The sequence below is a fragment of the Leptonychotes weddellii genome, chromosome 10 (genome assembly GCF_054177405.1).
Source record: "Leptonychotes weddellii isolate Sample4059 chromosome 10, ASM5417740v2, whole genome shotgun sequence".
Lineage (NCBI taxonomy): Eukaryota > Metazoa > Chordata > Mammalia > Carnivora > Phocidae > Leptonychotes > Leptonychotes weddellii.
In genome coordinates, this window is record NC_138378.1 from 86,290,999 (window position 1) to 86,302,596 (window position 11,598).

Genomic DNA, 11,598 nt, shown 5'->3' on the forward strand with positions numbered 1-11,598 from the left:
ATCTTCAGAAAAACCCCAACACCCCCAGACCAGAACACCTTGGATGGGTCCCAGGCATCAGGTTTTTTTTTTTTTAAGATCTTATTTATTTATTTGAGAGAGCAAGAGAGGGAGAGAGAAAGCATGAGACAGGGGAGGATCAGAGGGAGAAAGAGACTCCCCACTGAGCAGGGAGCCTAATGCAGGACTCAATCCTGGGACTCTGGGATCATGACCTGAGCCAAAGGCAGACGCTTAACCGGCTGAGCCACCCAGGTGCCCTTGGGCTTCAGTATTTTTAACAGTCTCCAAGAGATTCCCATTTACAGGCAAGTTTGAAGACCTGCAGGCTAGACAGAAGCTAAAGTCCATGCTACAAATGCATTAATAATTCTGTTTTGTGTCCCAAGACAAATGGAATTGAGCGCTAATTTACCTTGGATGGTGGTCTTCTCATCTTCAGTTTTGTGCTTTTTACCATAAATTCAAAGGAAGCTGAGAAACATTTAGTAGAAAGAGAAATGCAAATTAAAAAGTTAAAACTGGGGTGCCTGGGTGGCTCAGTTGGTTAAGTGTCTGCCTTCGGCTCAGGTCATGATCCCAGGGTCCTGGGATCGAGCCCCACATCGGGCTCCCTGCTCAGCAGGGGGCTTGCTTCTCCCTCTCCCTCTGCTTCTCCCCCTGCTCATATTCTCTCTCTCTCTCTCTCTGTATCTCTGTGTCTCAAATGAATAAATAAAAAAACCTTTAAAAATAAAAAAAAATATAACAAGTTAAAACCATAGGGCTGTGAAAACCCCAGTACAATCAGAAAAACAAATTTTATGCTCAAGTAAAACACATACCAGGAATCACATACTCCCACCTTTGCTTTCTGCTGTTTGTTTTGTGCTGAAATGATAAGTTTTGTAAAGAAAGCATATTTCAGACCCAGCTTTCCCAGGAAGCCTTCCACATTTTCTATTTAAATGATGGCACTTAGAATGATGTATGAATTTCAAAGAGGCAACGTCCAAGCTCATCTCAGGTTTACTTGGGCATTATTATTCATGAAGCCCTTTCTCAGCTCTGTGTGAGGACATCTATAAGCTGTTTCCAAAGACCAGGGACCCCTACTGTAATAAACAAGTCATTTACATGGGGGAAATGAAAAACCTGCCATGTCTACCAAATGAAGGCAGACCATGCCTGAGCAGAGAAGGATTGATGCAGCGAGATTACAGAAAGCTGAAAGCTAGGTTAAAATACATCAAATCTGCCAAGTGCTGGGGTATACACCAGCAACCAACAGAAATGGATGTTGGTGCCTAGTTCATGTTGAATGGATTTTTTTTGAAAGCAGTACATGTGAAAGTTCTGACAACCAAGATTTGGCCATATGATGGCCCAGGGATCTCAGACACCTGCCATATCCTGGTGAAGGATAACTGCATTTCTTATCACCTCCCTTTCCAGGATTCAGAACGGTACAAGTGTGAATCCTGCTTTAATATATATAGATTTCCTATACGCTGCGGTCACTGCTGGTCCAGTTCTCTCCCTCCGCATCTGGGAGAACAGCTCTGGCCTGATACACAGGCCGTGGCCTCCAAGGGGGTGTGACTTGCTCCACCCACCTGCTCTGTGTCCCTCTTGTAGGGGACTATCTCAGATTATGAAACCTTCAGCTTCAAGTTCATTTATTTTATTGGACATTCACTTACAGAGCTCTCATTGCGGGCCAGACACTGTGCCAAGCACTTATCAGTATGAATCCTTCATTTCCAGCAATAAGCCTCCCCATAAGAGAGGTATGCCAGGATCTCAGTATTATACATGAGGAATCAGAACCACGGAGAGGTTGAATACCATGCTCAAGGTTACACAAGGGCGAAATGGTAGAGGCAGGACGTGAACACAAGCCAGCTTCTGGTCTCAGAGTCCTTCTCCTAATAATGACTGTTCTACTCTGTCTTTTTGGCTACTATGTGACCTAATCATGTCCTTTTCTAACAATGTTGTATGACTGCTTCAAAACAGTCATGTGCTATTTTAGTTCTTCAAATAATCATAAAGGAAAAGATGGGGGAGGGAGGGATTTACTCCTTTTAGACCCTTAGCTTAAGGTTTAAAGCAGTGGTTTTCAAACTTTGGCAGGTATCAGAATCCCCTGGAAGCTTGTTAAGACAGACTGCTGCACCCCTAGAGTTTCCAAGTCAGTAGGTCTGAGTGGGGGCCAAGGATGTCTATCTCTAACAAGTTCCTGAGTGATGCTGATGCTGATGCTCTGGGGACCACACTTTGACAACCATCAGTCTAAAGCACTATTTTTAACTCCTGAGAAACAGTAGCCTAATAAACTTTTGGCTATAAGTCATTTTTAGATCATTGGGAAGACAGGCAATCTCTCCTGAAAAGAAAAAGAAAAACCAAAGAGTACTCATAAGATTATGTGCAGATTAGGGGCACCTGGGTAGCGGGGGAGGCTCAGTAAGTTGGGCGTCTGACTCTTGATTTCAGCTCAGGTCATGATCTCAGGGTCGTGAGATCAAGTCCTGCATAGGGCCCCATGCTCAGCAGGGAGTCTGCTTGAGAGTCTCTCTCTCACTCTCCCTCTGCCCCTCCCCACTTTCTCTCTCTCTCTCTCATTCTCTCTCTCAAATAAATAAATAAATCTTGAAAAAAAGATTATGTTCAGATTAAGAGTGAAGATATGTGGTTTTCTTAGCTTTTCTGTTTCTGAGAAGGAAAAAGATATTAAAATTCGTGAGTAAACCAGAAGGAAGTTTCAAGCCCTGCTGAGATTGTCAAAATGGGCCTCTCCAGGAGCCTGGGTTACTGAAGAAAGGCAGAGACTGACTATAGCACCCGGCAGCCACGTGGCATTGGCTCCAACCAAGGGGGCGTGAGCCTGTCCCTCAGCATTGAAACCTTTTTACATATGTCCCCATATGTCACCTTATTTGAGTAACTAGTACTTCATTAATACTACTTGTCATACCTTCATTTTAGTAAAAAGATAAAATAAAAAATAAAAAGGTAAAATATAAATGATTAGAATGTATGCTACATTTAGTCTCTCATCAATCAAACAGTATCTTCTGGGATTTTTAATATACTTAACACTGTACTAAGGACCAAGGCAGTACCAATCCTCTCTGAAATACAGCCTCTGCCCATATAAACTCACAATGCAGCTGGGAAGGCAAGTCACTCTCACTGGAACAGAAAAAAGCATACAAATATCAGAAGGGAGAGTGATGTGATCTACGATTTATAAAACAAATTCTTTTTCTTCACAGTAACATTATATTATTATTGTATTTATTCATTCAACAAATACAAATCAGGCCAGTACTGTGCCAGACCCTGGGAACAGAAATAAAGACAAGCTCCTTGCCATTAAGAAGCTCACAGTCTAGAAAAGAAAGGCATTTCAACATGCATCTACCAAACAAATGTGATCAGAACCATAACTAGTAATAGAGATATGCACTGGATGCTACTAAAAAAGAGAGGAAGACACAGCTAATCTTCCTGGCCTCAAAATTCTTTAAAAGCCTCCCCCCGCTTGCACACATGCACGCGCTCTCTCTCCCTGTCTCTCAAATAAATTAGTCTTTTTAAAAAATCAGTAAGAATATAAAAAATCTAAACTAATGGCATTAATAGAACACTGCACGCATCAATTATTTTAAAAAAGCCAATCCAATAAAAAAATAAGCAAAAACATATGTACAGGCCATTTACAGAGAAATAGAAAGCATAAATGGCTAATGAAATGTAAGGAAAGATGTTCAACCTCACTAAAAATCAAGTGCAAATTAAAACCATAAGAAGATACCATGTCAACACTCGTCTGATGTCGGTGAGGCTCTGCCACTAGAAGAGACCCGGTGGTGGGAGTTAGATGTGTGTCAATGATTTTGGAGAGTGGTGTGGCATCAGCTCAAGAAGTTGAACCTGCAAACGTCCCTCCATCCAACAGTTTCACACTAAGAGAGTGTATTAGTCTGCTCGAGCTGCCGTAACAACATACCACAGACCAGGTGGCATCAACAACAGAAAGAAAAGACAATTATTTTCTCTTGAATATAAAAGGCACATTTGATTTGTATCATGGGTGAAGATAGAGATATGAATAGGAGAAGAACAATATCCTGGCTTGCAGATAGCCGCCCTCTGTGGACTCTTCCCACGCCCATCCCTCAGTGCATCCCTCAGTCCCCAGGGTTCTCTGTGTGCCCTAGGCCCCTCTTCTCATAAGGGCACTGGTCAGATTGGATTACTCTCCACCCTACCAGCCTCATTTTAACTTAATCTTTTCTTTGAAGGCCCTGTCTCTAAATGCAGTCAGGAGCTGAGATACTGGGTATCAGGGCTTCAGCATATGAATTTGCGCAGGCGCAATTCAGTCCAAACAGTTTCCTTAAAGAGACTCCCCGTCATGAGCACAAAGAAACATGTGTAAGCAACTTGGTTGCATTTGCTCTAATAACATATAAAAAGACAAAAATATCGGAAATAAACTAAATGCCCATCATCGGGAGAGTGATAATAAATGGAGGTATTTTGGAATAACATACTCGTGTTAAAATGAACTAGAGTTACATATATCAACATGGACAAATACATAGTTTTGAATGAAAAAAGTAAGTTGCAAAATAATTAATGCAAAATGATACCATTTATGTAAAATGTTTTTTAAATATGCAGAACAATGTATATTATTCAAGGCAAGTTAAATATGTAATTATATGTAAATATGTAAAAGAGATGCATGGGAACAATAAACAAATTCAAGAGGATGCTTCTGTGGGGGTAGGGGCATGAAGAATGCATTTGAGGAAGCATACACAAGGTATCAACTATGTTGATTATGTTCTAATTCTTAATCTGGGAATCAAGTATCCTGGTAGTCATTATATTACTATGCACATCTTTTGAATGTCTGAAATATTTACCATAAATTAAAGCCAAAACTAAAATATTTGTAAGAATTATGGTTTTTTATGTTTTCATTCTCTTGTACAGTTATTTATGCCAGGGCACCTGGTGGCTCAGTTGGTTGAGTGTCTGACTCTTGGTTTTGGCTCAGGTCATGATCTCGCAGTTGTGGGATCGAGCCCCGTGTCAGGCTCTGTGCTCAGTGCAGAGTCTGCTTCAGATTCTCTCTCCCTCTTTCTCTCAAATAAATAAATAAAATCTTAAAAAAAAAAGTTATTTATGCCTTTTTGAGCTTTCTTTTACTTAAGAAAGGATATGCATTTTCAAGAAAATTTTAAAAGGGGCTTGACTGTGTAGGAGAATTCTAAGAACCCAGGGAAGAAATATTAATATAACAATGCACAAAACGTAAAATAGACAACTCTTCCAACATGAAATGTTACATTACCAAGACAGAGAATGATAAAGGAAGAGAAAAACAATTGGAAATGATAAGAGCAAAATGTTTTAAGACTACTAGAATTGTGGGATGCCAATAATCAATATATGTATAAATCAACCTGCAAGAGCCTAACTTTGAAAATCTGTTACAATGGTGAGCACTGCAATCAGCTCGGATATTGTTCTCCTCCTATTCATATCTCTAACTTCACCCATGAGAAAAATCAAATGTACCTTTTATATTCAAAAGAAAATAATTTTCTTTTTATTTAGCTTTTTCCACAACCATCTCCGAGTCATTGGCAAAGACTTTTGGAAGTCTACTTCTATTTCCTAAAACTGAATTTACACACAGTCATCTATGAATAGCTTTCTTAAGAATTTGAACAGTGGACTCATTAATTATAGTAGAGGAGAGTGAGATTATGAACTATCAAATATAAATAAATAAAATGCATTAGCACTTTATTGTTATTAAAGTTTTAGCAACATGTTAATATTTTATTAATGACAAGATCCACTATAATGGTGTAAATTGTAATGAGTGCAACTGGTAAAAATATAATCCATGCTTTTCTACAGATTTCTTTGCTCGTGGTCAAAGCAGAATTACTTAGCACTGGCTAGTAATGTGTAACTGGCTCTGTCCCTGTTTTCTATGACGGAAACCTCAAGGTCCATTCCGCTACATAATCTCCAAGTGTTTCAAGCACTCCATCAAGGGGCTTCTCATTTTCCTAGTGTGATGAATACAGCCCCCTTTGCTACCACGTGTGATCATTTTCTACCTCCTCTGCGATTACCCTCAATCTGGCTCTCTGATTGGCAATCTGGCAAAGCAATGTGCCATGGTGCATCCTCATTTCCAGCTGACACCCACCAATGCTATGCCCAGTGGTACCCAAGCCATCTGCCGTGTCAAGGTGCCTATAGAATGGAAAGGCCAGTGACCTGTCTGCTACACCACAGCACCCCTGGGTGGTGAGTGATGGGACCACATGCAGGTACTCAAGGCAAACACATCCAATCAGAGTTCTTCTGTATTTTTCAAACTGGAGTTGGAAGAGCTATGAGCTGAGAGGTGTGGAAACTGGGAACTGATGTCTGTCATTGATTTAGACCTTGGCCCTTGATAAGTACTTTCACCAAAGGAAAGAAAGAATAAATAAGCTGAGGCACTGTCAGGGCGTACCTGTCAGCCCATCTTCTTCTTCCCTTGGCATGAGCTTTCTCTACAGGATCTTCGTTTTCCCATTTCACAGATGATGCCCAGCCTAAAATCACCCAGACATTCTCCTACACAGTTGGATCAAGGTAAGCATCGTTAGGTTTAAATTGGGACCCCATTACCTGATAAATTATACCCAAAAATGCAACCAGATGCTATGTGAGGTAGTGAGTTCCTCAACGCTCCAAATATTTCCGCAGAGACTAGAAAAATATCCATTAGAAAGAGAGGCACATCTTCTCTTGCCCTAGGAGGGAGGCTGGGTTACATGACTTTCAAGGACATTTCCAACTTGAATGTTTTCTTTTCCTAGTGACAGCAGACTAGTCAATGTCATATTCCCAGGTCTTCTAAACCCCAGCTGTGCTGAGAATCAGGGCTTTCTGAAGGTAATACCATTTCCAGGTATGTTTGCTCCTGGGAAGCCAACCTTATTCATCAATTCTAAGACATGCCTTTTTTGCACACACTAATACCTCTGAAATAGTGATGTATCTTATAATCAATGGCTTGTTGCTGTTTAATTGCCAGGGCTTTGCTCTTTCTTGCTTAGTGGCATATAAAATAATGTTGTGCCTTACAATGGCATCTTTGATTCAATTAAATATAGTAGGACTTCAGCAGGTTCTCTAATGCAAGCATGGTCAATCCATTCTTTTTTCTTACGATTTTCAAATACATATGCTCCACCCTCAGCTATATACCCACAGGCTTTGTAGGCAAGCCCCTCTCCCATTTGACCAGGGTAAAGGGCTAACATTTTGGTTACTCAACTACTGTGGAAAAGAGACAAGTAGCCAGAAGATATTTCACAGGCTTTCACTGTCTTTTTGCAGAGCTGCATGAAGCAACTTGTCTGACCAGTCCAGATTCATTGGTTACGAAATGAAGCCACTCTGAGGGAAAAGTCCAGTCCCACAACCATATACCTCCTCTGAAATCACTGGTAGACTTTTGTTCATGCTGGGTGCTCTAAATTCTCAGCTTGGAATTTTACCCATCTTGTTGACCAAGACATGTCTACTTCTTAAACAACCAGGGAGCCAGATCCAGTCTAAATCTACCTTGAAATTCCCTCTTCATCAGAGAGAAATTAAAATCCAAAGGACTCCACATCATGTGAATCATTAACCAAACTAAAAATTCCAGACCTTGGAATTTGCTAAAATGTATAAGATTGGGGGCGTTCTAAACCAAGTCTCTGAGCTACACAATATTTTGATTGTAAAATGTAGGGTGAATTTAATAAAAAGAAATGTTTGAGAAACAAAAGCCAAATCTCTCTCTTCTTGACCATTTCTCATTTTTCCTGGGCTTCTGTGATGAACACACCCTAGGGTGATTCCCAAGGAGTAACCTTGTATAAATCCCTCCCCTTGAGTGTGGGCAGAGCCTGTGACCTGCTTCCAACTGATAGAATATGCCAAAAGTAATGCCATTCCCATGATGGCATGACATTATATAAGACTCCTAGCAGAGTGAAGAGAGACTTTCTCCGCTGGCCTCAAGGAAGCAGACAGCCATGCTGTGAATTGCCTATGGGAGAACCATGTGGCAGAGGATTGCAAGGTGGTCTCTAAAAGCCTAGAGCTGCTTCCACCTAATATCCAGTACGAAACTGGGGTCCTCGGTTATATTGCAAGGAAATGAATTCTACCAACAACCTGCATGAGCTCAGAAGTAGGCATTTTCTCAGATGAACCTCCAGATGAGAATGAAGTCAATCAACATTTAGACTGCAGACTGGTGAGACCCTGAGCAGAGGACCCAGTCAAGCAGTGCCTCCCAGATTCCTGACCCGTGTGAGCTATGAGATAATAAATGTATGTTGTTTTAAGTGACTAAGTTTGTGATAACTAGTAATACAGCAGTAGGAAATTAACACAGGCTCCCTTCTGCTCCTTCACCTCCTCTGTTTCTTTCTATCATTGTATCTATGCTAACATGCATTCATTAAATTAGCATAGAGAGAGAGACCAGACTCCGAGGATACAGCAAGGATCAAAACATACAAATTCTTTGCCCTCTTAGAGTTTATGTTCTGGCAAAAGAACACAGACAGTAAGCATATAAACAACTACTCTTCGATAATGGTAAGTAGTTTGAGAAATAGAAATAACCGGGGGATGTTATTTAATCCCCCATTACATTAGATTTGTTTTTAATTTCTATTCCCCTTTCCTGTCTCTTTTTCAATATGGGTAACTACCTTGGGTAAAATAACAAAATTCATGCTATTGAGTGGATGAACCAAGGGTCACTAATTTATCAACAGAAAGATGAACTAATAGATGGAAGATAAATTACCATGCAAATAAAATGTTCCAATGAGGCTGACAAAGTAACCATGAGCTGGCATGGGGACTCTTACTAAATAAGAAGGTTTTAATCACATACACTTTCTCCACCCTTTTTTGCTTTTCTTTTTACATAAAGATTTATACCAGCACGTGTCACCACACTCAGGGTCCACAGTCCCCATCAGGACTAACTAACCCTCCCCTCCCCTCCCCCTCTCCTCTCCCCTCTCCTCTCCTCTCCTCTCCACTCCTCCTCTCCTCTCCTCTCCACTCCTCCTCTCCTTTCCTCTCCTGTCCTCTCTCTCTTCCTCAGCTAGTTGTAGGCAATGTGGTGGAATCTGGGAACCATGTCACAGAGAAAACAAGTAGAGGAATTTGAGTTTTTAGCTTGTCCAAGTGACTAACAGGAAACCAAACAAATGTGCTAACAGGAAACCAAATCAATGGGCTCAAGTTACAAATAGACAGATTCCAGACAACTAAAAAAAATTTTTTTTTGATAATTGGAATTTGTTCAAAATGGAATGAGTCGCCTAAGAAACTTGTCCCTAGAGGGATTCAGGCAGAGCCAAGATGCCTTTTTCTTATGGTTGTTATGGGCCATTTCCACAGCGGCTAGGAAAGCTGCTGATGAATTGATTTATTACCTCTCTGTACCAGGGTTCAGCTACAGAGGACAGACTTCACCCTGGCTACTTTAAGCAGAAAGGAATTTATTATGGTTATTAGGTGGCTGGCAGAAATACCTGGACAGCAGGCTTGAGGGTGAGATTGTAGGAGCTACTTTCCAAACCATACAACAGAACTCACCTTCTGAGGGATCCTCTGCTGTTTTAGAAAGAAAGCTGAGGAATCAGGAAGCTGCCTCCACGTCTGCTGCCTCCGGATCACATTACCTCTGCCGTGATCAGCATTACCAGCATGGAGGCATCTGCCTCCCTATGTCCACCCTGCCTTCCCAGTCTCATGGGGCCATGCCTGCTTGGTGGAAGCTAGGACATTTGCTGAGCCCAAGATACAAGGAAGTCTGGAAATATAGGCTTCGGGTGCAAAGGAAACTCAATAGGATTTGGGGCTTCTGGGTTCTCGGACTCATCCAAATCCTCCCAAATGTGGTCATTTCCAATGTTAAGTTCCTACTCCTTCCCACAATTGTTCCGACTTTCACATGCAATCTGCTGAGGCTAAGAGCTCAACCTGCATTGTAATTAAGCATTCCCCCCTCATCAGACTGCGTAGCTGACTTTGATTGAATCAACTCCACAACAGTAAGAGATAAGAGATTTTTTTTTAAAAAAGATTTTATTTGATAGAGAGAACACAAGCAGAGGGACAGAGAGGGAGAAGCAGGCTCCCCGCTGAGCGAGGAGCCCGATGTGGGACTCAATCCCAGGACCCTGGGATCATGACCTGGGCCGAAGGCAGCCGCTTAACAGACTGAGCCACCCAGGCGTCCCGAGGTAAGAGATTTTTTTAGGGTAGAAGAAACTCACTAGTTCTCTGGCCGAGGCTTGAATGAAAATTTTAAAATCCAAGTTCTCTTTTTTAAAGTTTTCAAATGCTGTTATAAAAAGCCAGCACAGGGGTGCCTGGGTGATGCAGTCGATTGGGCATCAGCTCTTGATTTTGGCCCCAGTCTTGATCTCAGGGTCCTGGGATCCTGCTCAGCAAGGAGTCTGCTGGAAATTCTCTCTCTCTCCCTCTCCCTCTGCTCCTCCCTCTGTGCTCTCTCTCAAACAAATAAATAAATAAGCCAGCCAGCACATTCCCATGGCCCTTGTACTGCTACCCTAATACATACTCAGTCTGAGAGCACCATGATTCCAATAGGCACTTTATTCCAGATGACCCTGGAATTTATGTAACTGAAGTAACTTTTGTATCCCCCCTGCCATGGTCCATCAGTAGCCTACCCTCTAATAGTTACCAGATCCTCAGGGCCTTCAAATTCAACCAAATCATGTCCCCCACCCCAGATTCCCATCCTTCAGTTTCTGTTGCCTGATTTTGATATCACTCCCAGTTCCGTGCAAACAACAGAATTCATTCTAACTAGCTTTAGTATAAAGGAATTTAATGCTGATTTTTAGGTGACTTACGAAAAACACTGGAATAACTGAACTGAACTTCCAGAAATGACCCTCAGAATAAAAGCAGAACTTGCTCACCAGGGAACCGCCCCTCTCTACCATGATCAGGAAGCCATATTGGCACCAAGATCACTATACCTTTGCTGTGATCTTTGCCAGCAAATTAAATACCATGCTTCTCAATACCCACAAAGCTGAAACCACACAGGAGGGACTCTGGAACAGTTGCTACAGAAAAATACTAAATGCCTCCACAACTATATTTGCCTCATGACGGTCACTTTTTCCTTCTAGTCTTGCATGGGTGTGTCTGCTTGGAAGAAGCTGGGTCATTTATAGAACCCAAGTGGAAGGGACTATAGTAAATATAGTATTTAGCTTTCCAACCCCTATCACACAATAAGACATGATGTTTGGGTCTCATCCTCAAAGAATCTTCAGTCTGGCAATTGGCATTTTTTTAAAGCTGGCCAGGTGATAATTAAAATTAAATTAAATTATCAGATTAATTAAATTAGTGTTTAAATAAATGTTCAGCCAGAGTAAGAACTCTTGCCTCAGCAGACCCCTATTCTGCCCCATCTAGGCTATTCCTGGCCAGGGACTTAAGAATAAAGTTTTCACAAAGAATCCT

At 41.4% G+C, this 11,598-nt stretch overlaps 1 long non-coding RNA gene across 2 annotated transcripts; it reads left to right on the forward strand.

Annotated features, from left to right (window-relative positions):
- Positions 1-6,109: 6,109 nt before the first annotated feature.
- LOC115937030 (uncharacterized) lies at positions 6,110-7,841 on the forward strand. 2 transcript variants are annotated; one of them, XR_004072371.2, is made up of 3 exons: positions 6,110-6,660; positions 6,888-6,979; positions 7,411-7,841. It is a non-coding gene; the product is annotated as an uncharacterized LOC115937030 (long non-coding RNA). The 2 variants fall into 2 exon arrangements; XR_004072372.2 differs by having other exon boundaries at positions 6,888-6,963.
- The last annotated feature ends 3,757 nt before the right edge of the window (positions 7,842-11,598 follow it).